This window comes from Piliocolobus tephrosceles, chromosome 4 (assembly GCF_002776525.5).
Source record: "Piliocolobus tephrosceles isolate RC106 chromosome 4, ASM277652v3, whole genome shotgun sequence".
In the NCBI taxonomy this organism is placed as follows: domain Eukaryota; kingdom Metazoa; phylum Chordata; class Mammalia; order Primates; family Cercopithecidae; genus Piliocolobus; species Piliocolobus tephrosceles.
The window spans coordinates 128995772-129003271 of NC_045437.1; positions in this window are offsets into that span (position 1 = coordinate 128995772).

Here is a 7500-nt window from a genome sequence, read left to right on the forward strand (position 1 = left end):
CTTCACTTCATCTGTTTCCCAGAGATAACAGCAGCTCCAACTTCCTAGGGTGGTGGTAAAGTATAAATGAGATAATATATTTCAATTGCTCAGCACAGGGCAGAACCAAAAGAAATAACTCAATAAATATTAACTGCTATTACCATTACTTAAATTAAATTAGTAGAACTAATAAAGGTTTGAGTGTACCTAAAATCTACCATCTTGGTTTTCAAGAGGGCTATGATGTACAATTCCATTATTTATTTGTTGGACAAAGAGTCAGAATATTAGACAAATAGCATGAGTGACTGCCACAGAGAGGGAGTCTTGCGGATTAGTTCAAATATTTTCATAAAGAAATGACAGGGAATCTAAAGTCAGCTATTCTCCTTTGAGTCACTTAGCCTTATTCATTTAGAAGTATGTTGCTCAGCTTTTATCTCCACTAAAACTTCAATCATAATTATGAGATATTTAAGTGTCCATGTAACTGTCTCATCCTGGGTTTATTTTACTTCAACAATGTTCTCTTTGATTGTACTTTATCCACCTATTTCCAGACACAATCCTAAAATCTTCAGGACATAGAAAAGTCCCACCCAAAAAGTCATAAGGAACAATATTTACTCTCTGAGCATGAAGCCTTGTCAGCCCATTTCTGATCACCTCATTCTCATTGCTTCTACTCTTTGCTGTTATACAGATGTATAATCTTTCGATATTTCTAATTCCCTCAGTCTATAAGCCTCTTCTTAGTAGCTCTTCCCTACTTTAATGGAATCACAGGCTCCATTGTCTCAACTTCTTTCTTATCCAGTAGCCCTCATTTGCTGCCACATTTAGCTTTGTATCGCTAACATACATGTTAGCTTTGTATCGCTAACATACATAAAGCACATGTTAGCTTTGTATCGCTAACATACCTGCCAAGCAAACAACCTAATTCTGAGCACCACCTTCTCAGATTGCTATTCACTGTTGGAAAAAAAAACAAAAACAAAAACTCAAACCATCTATATTAAAAACACACTTAAATCCATATTGTCCAAAATTATCAGGCTTATGTGTATAATTATCACTCCTTTGACTTATTCCTTATCACCTTACTCCTCCATGCTCTCTGATGCCTGTTAAAAATCTTTACCTGAGTCAATTAATAAGGACCATTCTCCCTGCTACAGGATTCCACAGGAAGTACTTGGTTAGTAAAGACTCAGGAGATTTTGTTGAATACATAATATCCTCCAAGACTAGATGGTGAAAACAAACAAAACAGGATATTCGAGGAGAATGTATAAATTTCAATATTACAATTATTTGCCTATTCCTTTCTAGTACAAAATATTCAGGAACATTTTAAAAGCATTATTGAACTAATATCATCTTTCTGCATAGGGATTTCAAATTATATAACCCAAATGACAAAATATGAGTAAGAAAAGCCAATAAATGTTATTCGTTTTTAGTTCATGGTAGTTCACGGAGTTTTAAAAATATTATATATCAAATTCATTCAATTATGTTTACTACTTCGGTGTTTTTATTTTGATGGAATCTATGCACGTAGTTAGATTGCCTGTTGGGTAATACAGAACCTAATACCATAAACAGCCACATGAAAAAAAAGGGAGAAGAATGTAAAAAACAAACAAAAAAAAAAATTGGAAAATTTTGCAACGCTAATTTTCGTACTAAGAAAATTTTCCCATTTCTTAATATAAGTAACTTAAGAACAGCTTCCTAACACCTCATGCTGCACCTCAAAACTCCAAATTTGGATAGCTTTATCAGGTCAGGAAATGGAATAATATAAACATTTTACACCTTTCTCACCTTCATTTTTCTTCACAGACGGCAGTAAATGTGTCCAAAATATGAAACTAGTTTGTTTAATAGAAATGCTTAAACCAATTAGCTCTAAAGAGAAGCAATTATTTAAAAGTTAGTCCATTGAAAGTTACCCATATCAAATAGATTCATCAAAAATGTGGTGGATGGTTGGCAGATTTTACAATTTTGCGATTATTATTTTCAATTTTACTTTAATGTTTTATTTCCATATGTTTTTCTAAATAATATACTTATTGATATTTAATTCACAGGTCATAAAATTCACCCTTAAAATTACACGATTCAGTAATTTTTAGTGTATTTACAAGGTTATGCAACCATCGTTACTAAATCCAGAAGACGTCTTTTATACTAAATTGAAACGTTGTACCCACTACAGAGTACAATCCTCATCTACTCTCGCCGCCTCTAACCCCCCTTTCTTTTTTTTGAAACGGAGTCTCGCTCTGTTGCCCAGGCTCCTGTGCAGTGGTGCAGTGGCGCAATCTTGGCTCACTGCAAGGTCCACCTCCTGGGGTTCACGCCATTCTCCTGCCTCAGCCTCCTGAGTAGCTGGGACTACAGGCGCCCGCCAGCACCCCCGGCTAATTTATTTTTGTGTTTTTAGTAGAGACAGGGTTTCACCTTGTTATCCAGGATGGTCTCCGGTCTCCTGACCTCGTGATCCGCCCGCCTCCGCCTCCCAAAGTGCTAGGATTACAGGCGTGAGCCACCGCGCCCGGCCTAAACCCCATTTCTTGAACTTGGTAACTACTAATCTACTTTCTGCTCCTATAAATTTGCCTATCTGAACGTTTGATAGAAAAGAAATCATACCATTTGGGGCCTATTGTACTGGCTTCTTTCACAGCATGTTTTCAACATTCATCCATGTGATAGCATGTATCAATACTTCATTCTTTTTTATTTATTCCTAGAGCAGTTTTAGGTTACAGAAAAATTGTGAAGATAGGAGAAGTGTTACTATATACTCCACAACAAGCGTTCTTATCATTAACCTCTTATATTAGTTTAGTGTGTTTACAGTAATTACAATCAATATTGATACATTATTATTAACTATAAGTCTATACCTTTTTCAGATTTCCTTTGTTTTTTCATAATAAAACTTTTCTGTTCCAGCATCTCATCTAGGATTTCACATTATATTTCTTCTCCAAGTCTCGTTAGTCTTTTCTTGGCTATGACAGCTTCCCAGATTTACCTTTTCAATGACCTTAACAGCTTTAAAGAGGCCCTATCAAATATTTTTCAGTATGTCTCTCAACTGGGATATGTCTGATATTTTTCTCATGATTAAACTGGGGTTATAGATTTGGGGGAGGAAGAGCCTGGGAGGAAAGCATCATTTTCATCACTGACATTAAAGGTACTTAATGTCAATGTGATTTATTATTGTTGATATTGGCTTTGAAAACCTGGCTGAAATAGCATTTATCAGATATCTTTACTGTAAACTTACTGTGCTCTGTGGAAAGAAATCACTATATCTAGGCCACACATAAGGAGTAGGGGTTTATGCATCACTTCCTTGGGTGAGGAGTATCTAAGTAAATTATTTGTAATTCTTGTGCTTGGGAGAATTGCCTTTTCCCCCATTATTTACTCAATCATTTATTTATACTGGGAATTAATTGATTTTAATCCTGAATAATGTTCCATTATATAAATATACTTCACATAGTTTATCTATTTATCATTAAAAGTATTGTTTCCATTTGGGGCCATTATAAATAATACTGCTATGAATATTTCTATAGATGTTACTGTGAGGATATGGGTTTTCAATTCCCTTGGGATTATACCTAGGCGTTGAATTGCTGGGTCACATGATAAATCAATGTTTAATATCTTAAGGAACTGTCAAACTCGTTTTCTCAGTGGCTGCAGCATTTTATAATTCCTCCCCCAGCAGCATACGGGGGTGTCAATTATTTTTCATCTTTGTCAACATTTGTTATTTTCTGTCTTTTTTATTTTAGTCATCTTAGTGTACGTGAAGTGGCAATTCACCTTGATTTTGATCCTTATTTCTTAAATAAGTAATGATTTTGATTATCTTGTTGAGCTTATTTGCCATTTATATTTTACCTTTAGAAAAATGTCTACTCAAATCTTTTTTACCATTTTTTCTTGGATTGTCTTTTTATAGCTGAGAATATGAATTCTTTATTCTGTATTCAAGTTCCTTATTAAAACATTTTTTCCCATTCTGTTGCTTGCTTTTTCACTTTCTCAATGGTGTCTTTTAATGTACAAAAGACTTTATTTATAAGCTTCAATTAAATTATAAAGTCCAGTTTACCTATTTTTTTTTCCCCATGTGATTTTGGTGTCATATCTAAAAAAATTTCCTCATTCAAGATCATGAGAATGTATTTCAATGGTTTCTACTAAGAGTTTTATAGATTTTATTTTTATGTTCAGGTCTATGATTCGTATTGATTACTTTTCATCTATTGTGTGGGGTAGGTGTCCAATTGCTTTCTTTTGCAGACAGACATCCAGTACTTCCAACACCTTTTGTCAAGAAGTCTATCTTTTCCCTATTGAATGGTCTTGGCACTCTGTGAAAAATCAATTCACCTTTTTTTAATTTTTTTTTTAATTCTTCTAATTCTTTTTTTTTTTTTTTTTCAGGTTTTGCTGACTTTTTATTGATTTCTTTTCTGGTTATATTGTTAAACTTGTTTAATGTATTAGTATCACAATATACATAAATAACTAAATGTACATTTACTGTTAATCTGGACACAAATATTTTTCGTTGCTGGAATATGTAATCAAAGAAGTTTGGAGATCATTGTGTTACGGGATCCTTGAGGTGTCACTTCACCAGCAGGAAACCTCTGTGGCCAGTGGTGACTTTGCCCCAGGTTTGCTCGGGACCACCGAGCCCACTTGACCTGGCAGGCTGTGCTTGATTTGCGCTATTGGCCTGGATCCCACGCCTGCCAAGGGCAAGTGGAGCAGCAAGGTGGGTGTGAGCAAGTGAGTGTGGGGTCTAGCCACTGTGCATAGCCAGATACGCTGCCTGCAGTGGGATGGACAACGCCAGGCGCCAGCACGGGCGCCGGCTGCCTGCGAGGCTGCAGCTGGACCAGGCGTACCACAGGCAGCTTCCACAGCTGGCACTGGGGAACACCGTGACTCTCAGAGGCTTGGAGACGCCAGGAATTGCAGAGCCCCAAAGAGGGTGTCACAGCCCTGGCTCAAGGGACCTCCTAGGTCTGGGCTCCCCAACGGCCTGCAGCTCTTCTTTCTCTTTTCCCTCCTTCTTGTGTAATTCTTTACTCAGTTATTTTCCATTGAGCTACATGCCTAATCTTATGCTGTTACCATACCACGCTGATTACTGCAGCTCTGTAGTAAGATATGAAATCAAGAAGTGTAACCACAACAACTTCGTTCTTTTTAAAATTGTTCTGGCTATTCCAAGTCCCTTGCAGCTTTATATGAATGTTACAACCACCTTGTCAATTTACTCAAAAGAGTGGCATAAATTTTGATAGGTATTGAATAGAATCTGAAGATAAATTTGAGGACTATTGCCATTTTAACATTAACTCTCCCTATCCATAAACATGAGATTTCTTTTTGTTTATTTAGGGTTTCTTCAATTTCTTTCAATAATATTTTGTAGTTTTCGGTGTACGTCTTGCATTCTTTGTTACATTTATTAGAAAGCATTTTATTCTTTTGGTGCTATTGTAAATGGAATTATTTTCTTAATTACAATTACATGTAGCCTATTGCTAGTTTGTAGAAACACAATAGATTGTACGTTTATCTTCTATTCCAATACATTCCTGAACTTGTTTATTTATTTATTTATTTCTAATGGCCTCTTCATCGTATCCTTAGGATTTTCTGTGTACAAGATATCATTTTCAAATAGACAGTTTTACTTCTTCCTTTCCAGTGTTGATATATTTTAATATTTTTTCTTGCTTAATTGCTCTGACTAAAACTTCCATCACAATATTAAATAGAAGTATCAAGATCAGATACCTTTGTCTTGTTTCTTGCTCGTCTTCAGAGCGAGCATTCTGTCTTTCACCATTAACTATAATGTTTACCTGTGGGGTTTTGGGGCTGCCTTTTATCACTTTGAGACAGTTCCTTTCTGATTCTATTTTGTTGCACTTTTATCATGGAAGTATGTCGGAAGTTGTCAAATGTGTTTTCTATGTCAGCTGAAATGGTCACATGGTTTTTGTCTGTCATTGTATTAATACAGTACATTGCATTCACTGATTTTTGTAGGTTGAACTAATGTTGACTTCCTGGGATAAATCTCATTGGTTATAGTGCACAGTAGGCTTTTTAGGTTTTGATGGATTTGGTTTGAGAATGTTTAAGAGTTGCCTTTTTATTCATAAGAAATATTGGCTTCTAGCTTTCTTTTCTTATGATATTTTTGGCTTTGATATCTGAGTAATATATCACTTTATAGAAGAAATTGAAAAGTGCCCTCTTCTATTCTTGAAAGACTTTGTAAAGAACTAGTATTAATTATTCTTCACAATTAAGGTAGAACATACCAGTAAAGAGATATGGGCCAGAGTTTTTCTCTATGAGAATTATTTAGATTACTAATTCAAATTCTTTACTTTTTTTTAGGTCTATTCTGATTTGGTATTTGTTTTTGAGTCAGTTTTGAATGTTTTTTTTTTTTTTTTTTTCCTAGAAATATGGTCAATCCACTTGATTTATCTAATTTGTTGGAATACAATTTTTCATAGTATTCTAATTCTTTTTATATTTTTAAAAGGTCATTAGTAATGTAATTTACTTTATTCCTAATGTTAGCAACATCATTCTTGATTTTGGTTCTTGGTCAATCAAGCTAAATATTTGTTCATTTTATTGATGTTTTCAAATAACAAACTTTTTGGTCTCATTGATTTTCTCAATTTTTTCCATTAACTAGTTTATTTTTGCTCTAACATTTCTTATTTTCTTCCTTCTGCTTGTTTGGAATTTGGCATGCTCTTCTTTATGTAGTTTCTTCAGGTAGAAAGTAAAATCATTGATTTGATATATTCTTTCATTTTTATTAATATATATTGGTACATAGTTATGAGTTACATGTGATATTTTGTTACACGCATAGAATATGTAATAACCAAGTCAGTATTTAGGATATCTGCCATCTTGAGCATTTATCATTTCTATGTGTTGGGAACATTCCGAGTCCTCTCTTCTACTATTTTGAAATGCGCAACAGATTGTTGCTAACTACAGTCACCCTACTCTACTTAAATATTCTTCTAAGCACAGCATTAACTGCATCTTATAAATTTTGGTATACTGTACTTTTGCTTTGGCTTATTTCAAAGCATTTTTAGAATATTTCTCTGATTTATTCTTTGACTCTGGTCATTTAGAAGTGTATTGAATTTTCATGTATTTGTTAATTTCTCAAATTTCTATCTTTGATGATATAAAATTTCATTTCCTTGTGGTTTGATAATATATACATATGATTTTAATCTTCCTAAATTTACCTATTTTTTGTTCCATGGCCTAATACATCATCTGTTTTAGAGAATATTGCATATGTACTTGAGAATAATGTGTATTTTGATGTTTTGGAAACAGTCTGTAGATATTTCTTTAGGTCTATTTCATTTATAGTGTTGCTTATGTCTCGTAATTGTTTGC